Here is an 18,611-nt window from a genome sequence, read left to right on the forward strand (position 1 = left end):
TTTTTTGGCACTAGTAACATCCTAAGATATTTAAATGGGACCTTTATTGCCCTTATTCCAAAGAAGTTGGGTGTTGATAGAATGGATTAGTTTAGGCCTATTAGCTTGTGTAATTCTTTTTATAAGATCATCTCTAAAGTTCTTAGTCTCAGAATTCTTTCCCTTCTTTCGACCATCATCTCAAGGCAGCAAAATGGGTTTGTTCTGGGTAGACAAATCTTGGATTCCATTATCTTAGTTCATGAAAATATACATTCTCTTGCGGTGTCAAAGAAGGAAGGGTTTCTTCTTAAGCTTGATCTCTCAAAAGCTTATAACAAAGTTGATTGGAATTTCCTCCTTAAGGGTTTGGAAGCATTTGGCTTTAATAAGAGATTTTGGGATCTTATCTTCATGTTAGTTTCTTCAGCCTCTTTCTTGGTGCTTATTAATGGATCCCCTACTTCCTTCTTTAAGGCTTAGGGGTCTTAGACAAGGGGACCCAATCTCTCCTATTCTTTTTGTTATCCTGGTTGAATACTTGGGGAGATTTGTGAATTATATGGTGGTGAAAGGGGACTTTGTGGGCCTTAACCCTTCATCTTCTACTCTTGAGTGTTCTCATCAAAAATTTGTTGATGATTCTACTGTTATGGGGGAGGCTTCAATGAGGAATGCTAAGGACATTAAGAAGGCTTTGAGTGACTTTGGAATGGCCACTGGTCAAATCATTAACTGGAGTAAAAGTGTGATTTACTTTATCAATGTTAGTGAGGCTAGACAAAATAAGATAAAAAAGATTATAGGTTGTGAGAGTGGTTCTCTACTTGGAACCTATTTGGGTTTACCTTTGGGCTTAACCCCTCCTAACAACTTTTGGAACTTGCTAATTGATAAAATCCACTTGAAACTTGCTGGTTGGAAAGGCTTTCTCCTCAGTCAGGATGGTAAGGTTATAGTTTTGAAGTCTATCCTTCAAAGTGTCCCGCTTTATGCTTTGAGTGTTTTCAAAATTCTGAGAAAGTTTTCCCTTGCTATTGAGAAAATTTAGAGGACTTTCTTGTGGACTAGAATAGAGACTAAAAAAAGACTCCCTCTTATTGCTTGGGAGAATGTTTGTACACCCCGAGGGAAGGGAGGGCTTGGCTTGCGAAGGATTTCAATAATGAATGAACTCTTACTAGCTAAATTACTATGGAGATGGCACAAGGAAGAGGGGGAATGGAGGAATATTTGGGCTGACAAATATAATAGGGACTACTTTGATTTTCAAAAATTCCTTTCTACTGATGTTGATCAAGGGGGTTCTTTGATCTGGAAGAATGCTTAGAAATCTAAACATATTTTAAGGAAAGGGGTTAAATGGAAGGTGGGAAATGGTAGGAAAGTTCTTTTTTGGGAAGACATTTGGATCTTGGATCACCCTCTTTGTGTTGACCCAAGGTGGAACAGGTATATGGAGCAATGCAAGAATCAGTATGGAACTTTTGTGAGTGATTATTGGAAGGATGATTTGTGGGTGAATCTTCATAGGGTGGACCATAACTTGGTTGAGCTTGGTAAGTGTTTGAATGCGTTCTTTTTAAACCATGAAGAGGATGTTTTGATTTGGAAAACTGATCCCAGTGGTATGTACTCTATTGCTTCAGCCTTTGCTAACTCTTTCCATGATCATGATGAACCTTGTTGGGCTATAGCTTGGGTGAAAGGTTTGACTCCCAAAGGTAATATCTTCTTTTGGATTCTTCTGCAAAATAAAATTCAGACTCTTGACAATCTTAAGAAGAGAGGTTTCATCATTTTTAATCGATGTGTTCTTTTTAAGAACAATGGGGAATTAGTGGATCATATTATGTTACATTGTCCCTCTACCAAGATGGTTTGGGATAAAATTTGGAGCTTAATGAATGTGGAGTGGGTTTTCCATACTACATTCCAACTGTTCTTTTCTAGTTGGAAGGCTCCTTCCAAGAATGCTTTAATTATTAAATTGTGGGACTTTATCCTTCCTTATGTGTTGGGGCATTTGGAAGGAGTGTAATGATAGGATCTTTAGAGGGGTGGAATCCGATCTTGCTCAGGTATTCTATACAATTAAGTTTCTTATGATTGAAAACATTAAAATTTGTGGTTCTGGACAACAACCTTGTAATGAGTGGGAAGAAGGGGTGCTTAATAATTGGAATATAAGGAGTATGGGTATGAATATTAAGGATCCTAACCCAAGGGATAATGCTAGATGGGATTGTCCTCGGGTGAATTGGTTTAAGATAAACTTTGAGGGGGCCTCAAAAGGGAACCTGAGTAAAGAAGGTTGCGGAGTTGTTATTAGAAATTCTAATGGAGACTTTGTGGGATCCATGGCTATACCATTAGGGAGTCAAACTAATCATGTTGTTGAAGCGTCTGCTACTCTTCATGATCTTATCTATGCCAAAAGTATGAACTTGAAGAATATATGGGTTGAGGGTAACTCCCTTAATATCATTAATTTTTAAAATAAAATTACTCAACCATCATGGACTATAGTAATATTATTTCCAAAGCTATTAAAATTATAAATTCTTTCCAAACTTGCATTATTTCTTAGAACTTTAGAGAAGCTAATTGTTTAGCTGATTGGGCTTCGAATGTGGCTTGTTTAAATGATCATAAAATCATTTGTGAGTCTTATGAGATCTTACCTCTAGATGGCTGCCATCATATAGAGTATGATAAATGGAGATCTTAGCAAAAACAATTTATGATAAATGGAGATCTTAGCAAAAACAATTTAATTATGATGGTCTCAGTGAATTGCAATTATGAGTTTAACTCCTTTGGAGTGAGGTGGGTTATGATTTTTAGAAAAGTGGGATTTTCACATGGATTCTGGGCAGTTTTTACCATTCCTCTTTTTGGTAGTGGTGTGGTTTTTAGTTGCAGAGCATTTTGGGGTTTTTAGAGAACGAAAACTAGTGAATTCGGTGTATAGATAATGGGGGAAAGAGGAAAAGGGTGGAGCTGCCTAGTTGCTCGGAGTGGAAGAACAAGTAAGAGGTGTGGGACATTCTACGATGTAGAAATTTCACAGGATATATGAAAAGTCTTAAAGGTAATAATCCAACAATTATGCTCCAGTTCATCAAATCATGGAAGGATGGCTCTGTGGTGGTTGGGAACCAGTTTATGGATGTCATCGAAGAAGTTATTGCAGAGGCTATGGGGCTAGAAATGGATGGGATTAATTTTTATCAGGAAAGGAAGCTTTCAAACAAGGCTATTGATGATTTTGTGGAGACAAAATAGGAGAGAAATCATCTGGTCAAAATAGGTAAATCGTATTATAACCTGATCTCTGTTTCTTGACCATGGCATTTTGTGCTCTTTGTGATAATGGAATATCTAACTTTAGAGGGGAGATTAACTAAGTTGTATGGGTATCATTTCATGTTGGCAAATCATTTCTAACATGATGTTAGGATCAATTTTCCTTTTTATCTTTTGTAGTCTCTTAGTATTTCCACTCAGATCATTCAGAAAGACCCGAATGGAGAGCATGTTTTCCATGAGGGTCTCATGGTTTTGATTATGAATTTTTTAAAGTCCAAAAAAAAATTGAAACCTAGGAGTTTAAAAGGGCCTAATCAGGAAACAGAAGGGAGTATCCCAGATAAGGGCTATGATTTGAATACCCAAGATGAAGCTAATGGGGGTTTGGGAAGCTTGAAAAAGGGCTCAGGTGGTAGTTCAAAAAAGAAGAAAAAGATTGTTGAGGATAATGACTCTGAATAGGAAAGTGACTTAGTGGAGGAAATTGTGAGACCATTAAATAAGATGAGTGGAGGCAAAGGAAAGAGTAATGACTGTCAAGACAATCAGGTCTCTCCTCCTTTTGATGACAAGCCGCTGGCTCACTAGTTGGAAAGGAAAAGAAATCCCTTAGGTGGCATGAGGACAGGTATAAATCAAGGAAGAATGGGGAATCAAACAATGAGGATGATGGGGAACAAGGGCATATGTCAGATTTGGGTGGTAAAGGTGAAGGTGGGCCTAGGTCTTCCAAGGGCTTATTTGGGAACCCAAGTTCAATTCTGAAGGAGATTGGTATCCTCAAGCAACAAATGCAGCTGTTGGGCAAGGATATGGAGCAACTCAACAAAACTTCCAGAGGGGAGTGAACATTGGGCCAACATATTGATAAAATTTTAGAGGTTATTAGGAATGTAGAAGAAGTGAAAAATCTCATGCATAAGATAGCACTACTTGAAGAGAAACAAAGGGTGATGGATAAAGAGATAAGTAGTATTTAGGGGAAGGTGTCAAAACTAGAAACAAAGCTGGGCAATTTGGATAAATTGTTCAAATAGCTAGCGGACAATGTGAGTAACCTCTTGAAGAGGAATGAGTCTGACAAGGGCTAGGACTCCCCTTCGGGGGCAAAGATTCAAGGAACAAGAAAACATACCCATGCTCACTCTAAGAAGAATGAGGAAGTCAGTAAGAAGGACAAGGTGAAGGCTACTGCTGAAAATATGCAAACTCTAGTGGACCAGGCTGTTGACCTGATAAAGACTTTGTTGGGATTGAAAATTGCATGGTCCATTTTCAATCACATTTTGAAAATTTTGAAGAATCAATGCCCTAAAGTGCTCTTTATGCATATGTAGCTAGTTGTCAGTTTGAGGCCTAGATGGTGTTTGAGTGGCTTAACACTTTTCTTTTGACATATGCATGTGATCCACAATTTTATTTTTCCATCCGAAATCACTCTATAAAGTCCCATTTTGAGCTAGTGTCAAAATTTGCAATTCTACCTAAGTGTCAAATAGCAACAGGAGGCCCAGTTTGTCTTTGAATATCTTTTACCCAAGAATGTTCCATGACCCACCACTTTGGGGATGTTTACTATGCATATTAGAGAACCTATGTTCCAAGTTTCAAGTCATTTCAAATCCATTTGACTAGGTTTCGAACCCCTCAAAGTTGGTCATTTACTATTTTGTACATTTGTGTAGTTGTTCACAATTCTGGGAAGCCCTGTTCGACCAATGATATCTTTGACTCAGTTGACCCAAATGAAGAAATTATTTTTGCACTATGTTCTAGGGGTCAGATACTTCATATGTTCCAATTTTGGGATCATGACGAATCCATTTGATCAATTTGCTAACATGATTAAAAACCTAGTTTACATTGTTTTGTTATGACTAAGTTATCCAGATTGATTTGTACCCCTGTTCGGCACATTATAACTTTGATCCCATGATTGGTAAGCCTAAATTGATTGTACCATCATGTTGTGTCATGAAAATACTTGAAGTATGCTAGTTCCCAAGTCACTAAAAATCCATTTGCATACTTTCATATGTTCGTCCATTTGCCAAAAATGACTTTTTTGACATGTTTCCCAATTAAAATTTCCAAGTGCCTATTTTCGAAAATTCGCCAAATGTGTCCTGTGATTTGTCATGAGCCCAAACCATAGAATTATATTCTCTTCATGGCAGAGAACCTACATCCTAGTTTTAAGAATCCCAAGTGATCAATACCCCAATTTATAATGCCGAACCCGAGCCCAATTTATGTTTTTTAACACTGTTTGCCTGTAGGATAATTTAAGTATGGATGTTCGACAATTAAAATCTTTTTACTGGAAATTTTTCATGGGTTGAGAATTTTCATTATGGTAGAGCGTTTAGGATTGAACACTCATGTCGATTCTCGTGGCCTGGTTACTTGATTGAATCAATTTTTAAGGCCAGCTGGCGGGCCTCCTGACACAGATTTCACAGTGGTGCAAAAATGATTTAAAATAAGTTTAAATGGTGATTCGGTGCTCAAGTTTGTTTCCAATCAAGTTGGAATGATCATTGGAATATTTTGCAAGGTCAGTTGTTCAGAAGCAAAAAAATTTTAGCCGGACCCACTTTCGGGCCCGAGTGATTACATCAGATGGATGAAGTTGCGCATGGATTGAAGTTTCTCAAGTTGCAATTGGTGAACACAAGGGATTCCCATTTTTGTGATTATAAATATGGATTTTATTTTCATTACTTCTCCATCATGCCATATGTACTGGTTTTTCTTCAAAAGAAAGCTCTTTTCTTTCTTTTATCAAAACTACCAAAATGTTGGGGTTCATTAAATAAAGGGACTTAGCATAAGCATTTTCAATGAAGCAAAATGAGAAGTTTATTTTTGGATTGTCATGAGATTATAAAAGGGTGCAAACTCAACATGAATATGGACATTTTTATAATTGAGTATGACACATGTTACTAATGTGGGAACACTCCATGGATTCCCAACGCAACATATTGAGAGGATTTTCTTATTCACATCCAAAGTTTCCCACATAGGAGGCAGGAGCATCTATACTAGTAAAAGCTGCAATAAGGAAGAGCATTCCAGATGCAAGGAAGCCCCCATGTTGAAGAGTGAAGACATGGCTAGAGAAAAAGATTGAAAACCGCAACAAGCAAAGAGTTTTCCCCTGGTTGGAAACACTATACAAGAGAGCACCCACGTTTTGAATCATATCCCAAGCAAAAAGACAATGCAGCCCACCAGTTAAGCAGCAGTCCATGAACAACAAAGGTATCATACGGCAACGAGACCTGTGAAATGGAGCAATAGCTCGCAACAATAAAAGGAGAGGAGGACAATAAAGAACCATAGTGTGAGCAAAATTCCATGCTGATATAAAAACATTTTTTTTTTGGGGTCTATGTTTTATTTTTATGTGAGATCCACGTTGAAGGTGGTTGCCGACAAAAAATAGTGGAATTCATCTTGGGTAGAACCTCACACATGTGTGCATGTTTGAGCATCCACTGCAAGGAAAGATCCTTGGCCGTAGCATACATTAGGAACCTTTTTTTTGTTGATCACATGAGGAGCAAGGGCAGAAAAATTAAGCAATGAAAGGCTCCACATTTGGGCAGTGCTAACATGTCCACCTACCTCCATGTACACGTCCAATATGGAGAGGAAACAACCCATGTTTTTGAAGTAGCTGATGCTTGAGTAAGGCACTCCATTAATTGAAGAGGAAGCTCACGCATTAAAAAAGGCAATGAAGCTAATTAAAGATCCACCCTTGAATCAAAGCAAAGAATTCGCCAACAGTAGAAAGCCACTGTAGAATGAACGAAATAAACCAAAGTTGAAGACTCATGTTAATAGAAGACATCCAATGTTAATACAGCAGGGAGGGTGTGAAACAAAGGAGTAGAAAATGATGCCCATGGCTCATTGTAGCCCCACGCAAGGAAAAGATCCACGTTGAAGAAAGAGAGCAGTGAAGGAAGAAACGCCCATGGTAAGTGAGCAAGCCACAATTTGAAAAAGGGGAGAAGCCCATGCACTACGAATCACAAAGGGAACAGAGGACATAAAGATATATCCCACATTCACATTGCAAGCAAACATTTTGTTTTTTATATACTAATGCACTCAATAAGCTTAATGTCAATAAGGTAGTGGCTTTTAAAGCCAAGCACATGTGTAGGTGGGTCTAGTTCGCTAGTTGGTGATAAATAATAAATTTTGAATGAATAAGTGTGCAGAGGGAATGATGTCAGCATTGTTAAAGATGACCAAAAAACTAAAAAAATTGGCGCCTCGCTACTTCGCTAGCCGAGAAATCTCAAAAATCTGGCTAGCGACATAGCAAGGTTGCCGAAAAACTCTAAAAATTGGCGAAATTAAACTCCAATGTGAAATGCAACGTGGGTACCACATATAGTTACAATCAACAAACCAATAAGTGACATGTGGTGAGTAGGTAATGACATGGCACGTAAAATGAGGATGGAAGGAGATTGCGACACGTGTCCTGATCGTGTGGTTGTCGCTACGTCACCAAGCAAAAGATGCACGAGAATTACCATAGTGACATGGCGAGGGTTGATATGGTGATGACATGTGGCAAATGATGCAGATCATGCAGGCCAATCAACATGTGACACGTGGTGCCAATCAAACCTGTGTTGACCTAGAATCTCAAGGATGTGGGAAAATATAAGAATTTATTAAAAATTGATTTTCCTCTAATCATTTTGAAAGGACACGTTTAGAACTTTTTTAAATTCAAAAGGTCATTTTTTATAAAGTTTGAACCTTAGGACTTTTTAAATTTTTTGAAATTTAAAATCAAAGATGTTGCAAACCTAATAGTTATAACAAAGGGGCATTTTTTGAAATAAGATTTTGGGGTTTCCTATAGGAAAAACATAGACTCCAATATACCATTGGAATCAAAAAAAGACAAGCTATCCATTTTTGGAGCTTATTTTTGTACAGGATGTCGTTGGTACATGGTACAAGAGGTTTTCTCTTAGAGTTGGAATGGCATGTTTTATTAGGTGTTTCAGGTCACTAGTTGCATAATTCAGTGGAAAAACATCATGAAAGTATTCAGTGACTCTTGTATCAGATTATTTTGAGTTTTTGTGATGTTTTGGGCTTCAATTTGGTAAATTGGCACATATCCGAGTTCATTAGGAGACATTTGTCTTTACTAAGATATTTTGCATTTGGAGAGGCAAAACAGAAAAGATATGATTAGCAGTTATAGAGAGAAGGTAGATAGAAGCTTTTTCAACTTCTTGGGAAGGAATTTGGAAGGGACACTTGTCAGTTGCATATTCAATCCGAGAATTCTTTCCTCTATATCAATCTCATTCTTTCTCATTGTAGAGGTTCCAATTTTTTGGTTACTAGGAGACCATTGTGGGTTGGAAATCTTCAGTCCTTCTGTGAGACCACTTTGTTGGATCCAGATCTATGATTCCACCTTCATTCTTTAGCATATTTCTTTCATGTGAACATCGAGTGTAAAGATAATACAGATAGTTCTAAGATGTTAGGTTATTTAATGTTTTGATTTCTACATTTGGTTTTATTGTTTCAAGCAAATGAATACATATGAGCAATAATTTCACTAGTTTCATTTTGTTTCTTGTCTCCTGTCTCAACAATCTGTAAGTCTTATGCGGTCTTAGAAAAAAGATCTAAGATCCATTTGCATCCCCTTCAGGTTGTATGTTTGATGTATTTTGCTATTGGACCAAAGGGCCAAGTAAATGCTTGGTATGTTTAACAAGGTTATTGGTTACTTGAGAAGGATATTTTGTGAGAATGAGATCTGAATGAACACTGATGTCTGAATCACAAGGTGATTAGATAGATCTGATGTCTGGGTATACAAAATATGTCCTGATGTCACAGATGTATGTTTTGAATTCATGGAATTGCCCAAATGGATTAGGCACTAATCAGTTATAGGATCACTTGTTATACCACTACATTTATGAGGTTGTGTTGAATCAACATCATTAATCAAATGTTTCCCCTTTCATGTTGAAAGCTATTCAATGCTAACCCACACTTAGCTTGCTAGTTTCATGAGTTTCGTTCTTAGCTATTTCATGCTTGTGATTCCTAGTTAAGTATAGAAGATTTAGGGGTTTTTATTTGCTTTACATTAGATTGAGTGTATGCTTTGATAACCATATAAAGAATCTATAGGTCCACCTGCCTAGGTTTTGCAAAGCCTGAAGAAGAAGAAGGGTCATGCCTTATAGTTGGCCCGGTGTCTGAAATGGCATGTTGAAAATGAGAGTTAGCTGCCCCTAGATATGTCATATTCTCATTGGGATAATTGAAAACCCTTCAACATTTTCAAATGCCAACAGACTTCTTAGCTAGTCAGTTGTTGTTCTTTTGCTATATTTTTGTTGTTTTTTCTAGCTCTGTCTTGTGTGACTTCATGAATATTTTTGTTGGAGGTCTATTTCATGTTGTTCCATGCTTTTTTTCTCTGATGTTATTTTATCTTGTTTATCTCTAGACTTCTATTATTGTAAAGGTTTTGGGTCCTTTAAAACCTATTTTTACTTGATCAAAACACATTGTTTGAGAATAATACATTTGTGGTGGATATCCATGAGAATATACACAATATATTAATCTTATTTTTAGGGAGTTCTCAAAGATATGGGTGCTAGCCTATATTTTATAATACATTTTCTTGATTATTGGCCTTTGCGATCAAATAAGACTAGTTTTGGATGGTGATCATGTATATAATTTTGGTAGTTGTTCTTGTTAGGGAAGTGTTGATTGGGATAGAAGTCAATAGCTAAGAGTTAGCATGATAGCTAGAAGAATAGACAATCAATGTCTTTTGTAATAAGGCACATCCATCATATGCCTATAAACTACACTTGCATGCTAATTTAATGTAAACATTTGTTCATGTATTAATAAAGGGGATCTAATAACCACTTTTCGATGTATTGTGGTTGTGCAAGTGATCTTTGATGTGTTGATTTTAGCTGCACAATAATGGATTCCTATTTGTTTCAAGGAGATGAGATAGAATTTTGATGGAGATTTTTAGAGAGATGTTTTTTAGGTAAGAGGGAGAGTTTGTGAGTACATTGTTTGAAGATTTATTGGTTTTATTTGTATTTAGGAGAGAGACATTGTTTAAGAGTTCTAATGGTTGATAGAGGGAGTTATTTTTGTGGTTATGGACTTGATTTATCAGATATTTTTGAAAGTGGACAGGGTTGTGTATGTTGTATCTCAATTTTCTATTGCCTTCTCTCATTATCTATGCATTCTTCCTTCTTTCATTGAATATTCATAGGACCTAAGGTAGGGATTGAATTCCCTAATGCTATTTTTTAATTATATATGACATCTTTACTTTTCATTCCTAGAAGTATCCAAAATTTTGAGTTCATTTTGGTGAAAATCATTATGTGTTTTTCAAGGTTTTTTACCAACCCATTTTTGGAAATTTGTTATTCACAAACATGAATCTAGGTGCAGGGTTTTAATTTATTAATGTTGTAGAAGGTAAGCCTAGATATGCATAATGGGTATCTCTAATTTATTTCATTTCCATGGCTCAATTAATACCCTATTGCATGAATTTTGTTGGACTATTTTTGTGCATCATCTGTTATACTTTACTGATTAATTTTATTTGCATGGTACAGATTGGTACAAACTTTTAAGAGTCCAAAGTGATACCAAAAAATAGGAATTTATTTAATTTCATATTTTATTGGTTTGATAGATTTTATTTTTTTATGTTTAATGAAAGTTAAACTCATTTTAGCGAAGGCAGGTCTAAACCCTTACTAAAGTTTTCAATTTTTAAACAAAAACTATTATTTTCTTTTCAATCGTTGGATCTTCATAAAAATTGAGGTAGAATCAATAATTATGTTATCCTCATTATTATTAAAGTGATTAGCTTTATTATTATTTTTTGTGGATGACATTAATGACTATTCTTTATATTTAACCATTATTTTGAAATGAATAAGTTTTAGAGTTTGCCAAGATATAGGAATACCATAGGTACTAGGGTTGCAAAAAATATGTATTTACTTTACTTTTTTGTGGATATTTTTATATTATTTTAAATTCATATGGAATGGTGTTGATTACCCTTGAGTGTTGGTAGTAGTAGTTTTAAAATAGTCCACCACAAGCTTTGTGGGAATTGACCTAATTTGTATCTTGGTCTTGTGGTTATTTCTAATTTTGTGGACAAACAAGTATAATATTTGTATATTAATTTTATCTAGGATTTATTTGTGAATTTATTATTTGTATTTAGATGTGTTATCAGATCTTGGGGACTCATGGTACTTTTTTATTAAGTTGATTTAATTTGATATTGTGGACATTGAGTTTTAATGTAATGACAATTAGATTTATGCCTTAAAATATAAAAGAGTACCTATGACATTCCTTCTTGATGTGTATACGATGTTATTCTATAGTTTTTAATTTTTTATGTAGAGGTTGGAAATATGTTGAATTGATTTATCATTGTTTTTATGATGTACATATAGAGGTTCGACGGATGTGAACCTTGATTATGGTATTTATGATCTCCATATAGAGGTTGGGTAGATGTCAATCATATTGATGGTTTTTAATAGAATTCTTTTTAATTGTTAGTTTTATTTGGGAGGGTTTTATAGGAACATAACTAGCATAGTGTCTCACAATAGGGTTTGGGGTCCTAAGTGATTGTTAAGGTAGCCTATTGTGGATTTGTAATCAAGTAATAACATAATAAAATTAGGTTGTGTTTGCACATTAATCAAGATAAATGAGTTTTCTCACCCATGATTGTGATAAATCCTATGTAGACCATGGATAGATTGGAGAAGGCACATCAAACTTCATGGTGCTAATTGGAAAATTAGATTTCTTGTTCTTATGAAAGATTATTAGTTCCATATGAGTTCTCACCTTCGGGATAAGGTGTTGGAAGAGATTATTAGGGTAACCCAGGACAGTCATGTGATGCCTTGCATGTGTCTTAAAATCTCCTCCAATTATCCATGTGGTTTATCTCTAGTAGTTTCCTATTGGCACCCCCTAATGCAACTCTTGTGACACCTCTATGTACACTTTGAGTGCTTTTTGTTATAGCCCTATTGTATTTTTATTGGTTTGGTGTAGGGCCTTGTTGTCTACCTTCGTATATCATGGGAGTGAACCTTTTTTGTTCCATTTGGTTGGGTTGTAAATGATTTAATCAAGGTTAAGTGGTTCATATTATGTGGATGGATCTTTGTAGCTATACCCTTCATATTTTTTGCATTAGAGATCTTCTCCATGTTCATTTTGCATTTCAAGCCATGATTTACTTATTTATATTCATTGATATAATTGTAATAGTGGGATATGTAAATTAAGATGAAGGATATTATGAATGTAACTTGATATAAATTTGATCATGTAATATGGAATAGGAAATGATGAGATATATAATTTACATGGTTGAAAGGTGGTTAGTTAAAAATTTGTTACATTATTAATTAAACTTAATCACTTAATGTGTTACTGTGTATAATGAAAATGATATGAAAGGTTGATTTTGAATGTACATTTAGCAAGGGAATCAAATCTGAAAAATAAATTTTATATTCATTTTATTAGTTTTTTATTAGAAAAATAGGTTTTGAAGGGCTCATGAAACCATGTCCACAAAAATTTAAAGATATGACATTAAGCCCGAGATATGAAACAAAGAAAAAAGAATAAAGTTAGCAACAAAATAAAAGCCAACTACTAAGGACATTACACAAACCACTAACTATTAACCACAAACACATAACACATACATAATAACCAAAGATAGATCGACAACATATGGGAATCAATCCATTTTCTTTATTAGCTCTACAACCTATTCCTCTAATTGGTCTATCTTCTGTACAACTTCCTTAATCTTATTGATATCCAAAGAGGCCCCCATTGCCATTTTCCTCATGTTGTCTCAAGCCCTCCTCCCAGTCCCTTCCTTGTTGTCTGTGCTAGCACCTTGATCCTCAAAAATAGTTACAATGGATTTCTCCCTTGGGCTTCCTTCCAACTTACTAATCAAGATTTTGACATGTTCATTGGAGACTTTTAGGATTCTATAGCTTTGATCAACAATACTTTTGAGGCTACTCTCAATGCTATTAATCTTGTTATTTAGTTCCAACACCTCGACCTCTAGCCTATAGGAAGCTGCCATATCAACCAAGGAACCTATGGTAGGATCCTCCCTTTCAACATCAACATGAGTGTTATGTCCTTCAATCCTCCTCTTCGATGATCTCAATCTATCATCCAAATCCATGACTTGGTGAAATAGCCATTTAGTAGACCTAAAGTTCTCCAAGAGACTATTTTTGGCATTGTTAAGAAAGTCTATATTCTCCTCCTTACTATAATCACTAATAATTATCATAGAAGGATCAATTAACTCCTGGAGTTCCACTTTACCTAGTTCCACCTCACTAACCTTGAGATAAATCATTTCCCCAACTATCCCTAGCCTCATAGTATTCATGTTCATACTCTTACATACCAATTTCCTCCTCTTGAAAGGGGTGGGGGACTCATCAACATCCTTTGTTTGAGCATCCTAGGAGGGAGCAAAATTTGGGTTAGGTTCCATAATAGGAGAATCATCCCCATACTAGTCCTTGAGAAGATCTAGTGGGGACTCCAAGTCATTGCTACCTTTTCCATCACCTTTCTAGTTCCTCCTAGGAGACATGTTGGCCTTACCGATACTAGCTTCATCTATGTCAATTTCCATATCATCTCCATCATCTTCATAGTCATCTGACAAGATAACAACTTTGGATTATTTTTTGGACATAAGGGATTTTCTGAGCTTCAAGGTTGGTATTTTCATCTTCCTCTTGTCTACCCCTTTAACTTGTTTCCTCTTACTCTAGCCTACACTCTTAGTGTCAATGGCCATAAGATCATCCTCCTCAAATAATTCCTCATTCAAATTTACTATTTTCTTAGTTTACTTCCTACTAGGAGGAGCACTGGTATTTTTCTTTAGGGTTTTCAAAGAAGCTTTCACATGGATTGTAGAAATAGGGCCCTTTTCTTTTCCCTTTCTTTTAGGCACATCTAGCTCATCCTCCAAGTGTATCCCTTCACTATCCTTAGTGTTTGAGAGACCTTGAGAGTCATCAAAAATGTCCTCCTCAACATCCTCCATACCTTTCGCCTCAGTTAATTTCTCCACATAATGAACTTTTATATACTAATAGATGAGTAATATTAAACCATTGTGGAGATGAGGGTTAGTGAGAATTTTCTCCCTCATCCCATTGATGCTTGCATTCATTCAAGAGTATGTGGTGCCCACCCATAGTTTGTTTTTCCATTATATATACCAAACCCTTTTATGCCTATTTCATTGATGTGTTAGTTTCAAGGATATTATTTCATAACTTATACTAGAGATATATCAATGATGATTACTTAGTTGACTATATTTCATGTGTTGTTTAATGATTATGGTTATTGGTGCATTAATGATGCATTAATGTTTTGTAGTTAATAAATGTGATTTCTTTCATAACAATGTTAGATGATCCTTTAATGATGATTACTTCATATTCATAACAATGCATTATTTTATCTAAGCATTTGATCTTCAAGTTATAATTATTATGGTACTTACCCCATACTTGCATGTGTATGGTGCGTGTGTTTATTTTATCTTTCTATTTTTTTTGTGTTTGATGTGGTTAAGGGAGGGAATCGTAGACACCTACTAGTTGAGATCTACATGATGTACTACTCCCTGTCATTGTTTGTTTAGTTTAGATATATTTATATACAGGTACATGCTCATCTTTTATGCAAAATGTAGGTACCAGGCATCAAGTTCCCTGAATTACTAGGATGAGCATGCCCTATCACAATAACTCAATGGTAAGAATGGGGAGATGATGTTCAGCTCCAATACCAGCCATAGCCTAAATACATGTCTTGCAAGGAGGACTTGTAACTGACTTTCCACCCTTTTAAAAACCTATAAGTTTATCTTTGTCTATGTTGTTTGATTTTGAGTTTCAGTTTGTTTTGGTAATGTTTCTTTTATGTGGATTATGCTATGTGATTTATTTGGTAAATGATTTAATTATAATATTTGGGTTAGTTATATAATTAAAAATTGTTAGTGTAAATAATTAATTCTTATTACACTTTACTTAAGTTTACTTAGGTTAATGCATTATTATATTAGTTGTCATTTAGACACCTAGGAGTATGCGTTGTCATATGAGTTGTCTTATTGACAACATGGGAGTTTGCATAATCATCTGATTTGTCATGTAGACAACATAGTTATTTGTACTCCAATTGAGCACATGGTGTCTACAACATCTCTTTATGAGATACACCTATGTAAGCTTATCCTCTCATCGTCAAACAAACTCCTGTACTTAGTGGAGGATAATCCACTCTTGGTGGACATGTTCTTAGTTGTGAGGCTTATCATTTTGCTAACTCCTAATCATTTTAGATGCCTTTGTATACAAGCACTTCTAGTATGTATTCAAATGATATTCACTCTCATTATTGTTATTAAGATCATACATTATTTGTCCATATTGTGCTAAGTGATTGAGCTTCTTGATCTTGGTGTCATTTTTGCCCTAAGGAAAATTCTTACAAGATATTAGTGCTAAGGGAGCTTCATTGCATAGCAATTGGAGACCATTTTTGCTTCACCTCTCGGAGGGCCATGATTCAAATTTGGAGTATTTGCAATTACTAAGAGCATCTAAAGCCAAAGCGGACCTCACTGTTGTGTCTGAATCTTTGATTCGGTGAATTTTGACTATAAATTTGCCTACCCTAGGCCATAATCAAATCAGAGGCAAAAAAATATTGCAAACCAAAACCCGAAGGCCCGATTTGCAAAATTGGTATGATCTTTTCAAATCTATGCAATTAATTTTCAGATCTACATTTTTAATTTGTGTCTCTATAATTTTTTTTAGATCTGCATTAATTTTTTCCAAATTTTTTTTGGCCATTAGGCCTATAGGAGAGCATTTTTTTGCAAGCAAATCGGGCAATCAAACCCCGCTAGCCCATGGTTGAAATATTCCAAATTACCACTAGCATATTCCATATTACAACTAGCACATTACACTTCCAAATAGGGAAAGGCATCCTCAATATTTTCGGTCACTTCATAGCCAAGTCTAACTCTGCGGACTCCTGCTTTTAAATTTCTCTACCCCCACAACACAGTGCATGTGGGATTAAAATCCCACACCACCGGCACCACCTCCAACACTGGCTACTTTGTCAATGCTCTATGGCCTCCATTGATCCACCGCTGCTACCAACAATCCTCCACCAACAATGAACTTTGGCAACCTCTGTCCAATGACAACCAATCTCTATCAAACTTGTCTCAAAAGGAATTTCAACAAGAAGGTGCTTCCATGACACTTTCAGCCAGGTGACATGGTCCTTAAAGAAAACATGAAAGTCCAAGACGATCAAGAAAAGAAAGGCAAGTTTGAACCTACATGGCTTGGTCCTTATATTGTCACTGCATCCTTTGGCTCTGGAGCCTATCAACTATCTACACCAGAAGGAGAACTCTTGAATGATCCTACTAACATCATTCATCTCAAGAATTTCTATGCTTGAAGATCCTTGGTATACCCAGCTTTTGAAAAATATAAAAAAATAGTAAAGAGAAATGAGCGTCCAATGGTGAAAACTTGGCAATTCAAGCGCCTCAGATAGGTACTTTGGTGAAAACTTGGTAATTCAGGTTCCTTGTGTATTAAGACTAATCCATTATCTATCAGTATCCTATCCCTCATCCATCTACCCACCATCCCATAAAACACCTTCTTGTTCCCTTGGTGTTCCAACCAAATATCCAAAATATAATGAAGCTTGTAAATACCTCCTGTACAGCTTGTAAATCTTATACCTCAGCTTGTAACTCTTGTACCAAAGCTTGCATTATACATTGTAAATCATGTACCATACCTTGTATATCCAAATCTTGTCCAAAGCTTGTACCATATTCCAGCTTGTAAATAATCTTGTATCCTAGTTTGTACCCTATCACATGCACACAAAGAATCCCATTTTCCCTTAAGCTTTTTGCAAACCATCTACCTATCCACCTATAAACTATTACAGACATCCCACCCTTCACAAACATTTCCATCTCACAAAACCCAAACATGAAAAGGCTTGTATATTTGTAACATATCTTGGTCTGTCCTCTTGTACATCCTCTTTAGCTTAGTACCATTGTATCTATCCAGCTTGCGTGTCAGTTCCTCCTTGATCAACATCTTGCACATATCGCACAACCCTTGGTTAGCTATTCCAATGCATCCTTTAGCTAGATCTCCTGTCACCAAAGTGTTATCCTTCTTAGTTCAGCTTGCCAGATGCATCACTCATCCTGATCCATCAGCTTAGGTGCTCTATGATAGATCCTTGCAGGATATAGCTTTCCTCATGTCTAATCTTGGTCCGTTAGTACCTCATCCCACCCATCTCGTTGGCAAATGGTTCTTTTTTGGATTTTCGCTTTCTTTTGATTTGGAATCTTCCCTTTTGGGTCTTGAAGTATCTTTTGCAAACAATCTTTTTGTTCCCTCCTCAAGGTTGTCATGATCTTCCATATCATGGTATACTACGAATGGGGCAATCCGAGCGTAAGGTCTTGATCAAGTTTTTTGTTTGTTTTTCTTTTCTACTTGTGGGTTACCCAGTGTTGGTTCCACTCTAATTCTTCTGAGATTCATGTGTGATGCTAGGGCAATCCTTGCATGTTTGTTTTGAGTCAATTCGTCAGTCCTCTGGATGGTTGGTGAAAAGGCCTTGATGTTCTTGATAACCTTGGCAATTAACCAACAGTCCTATAGCAAATCTAGTGCTCAACTACATGGTGGTACTTCTCTTTGAAGTATCCCCCTGCTCAAAAAGCTTCAATGGATTCCCTTCATCTCCATTATCCCCCATCCATATCCAGCATTTGTCTCTCCTACCCCAGCTTATGCATCAATATCTCTTTGAATCAATCTTCACTCTTAGCTTTAGGGATCCACAATCCTAGTCTTAGGGATCCACCAATCCAATCAATCCACCAAGCCTCATCTTTCGAGATCCACAATCCTAGTCCTAGGGATCTCCGAAACCCATCTTCTGCCAATTTGACTCTTTGAAATCCTGTTGCATCAGCTTTATCATCCCATCATTCATCTCCCTATCCTGGATTCTTTTTTATAGCGCTCTGCTCCTTCATCCTCCACCTTCCCTAA

This window comes from Cupressus sempervirens, chromosome 7 (genome assembly GCF_028749045.1).
Source record: "Cupressus sempervirens isolate cs-2001-9-10 chromosome 7, ASM2874904v1, whole genome shotgun sequence".
In the NCBI taxonomy this organism is placed as follows: Eukaryota; Viridiplantae; Streptophyta; class Pinopsida; order Cupressales; family Cupressaceae; genus Cupressus; species Cupressus sempervirens.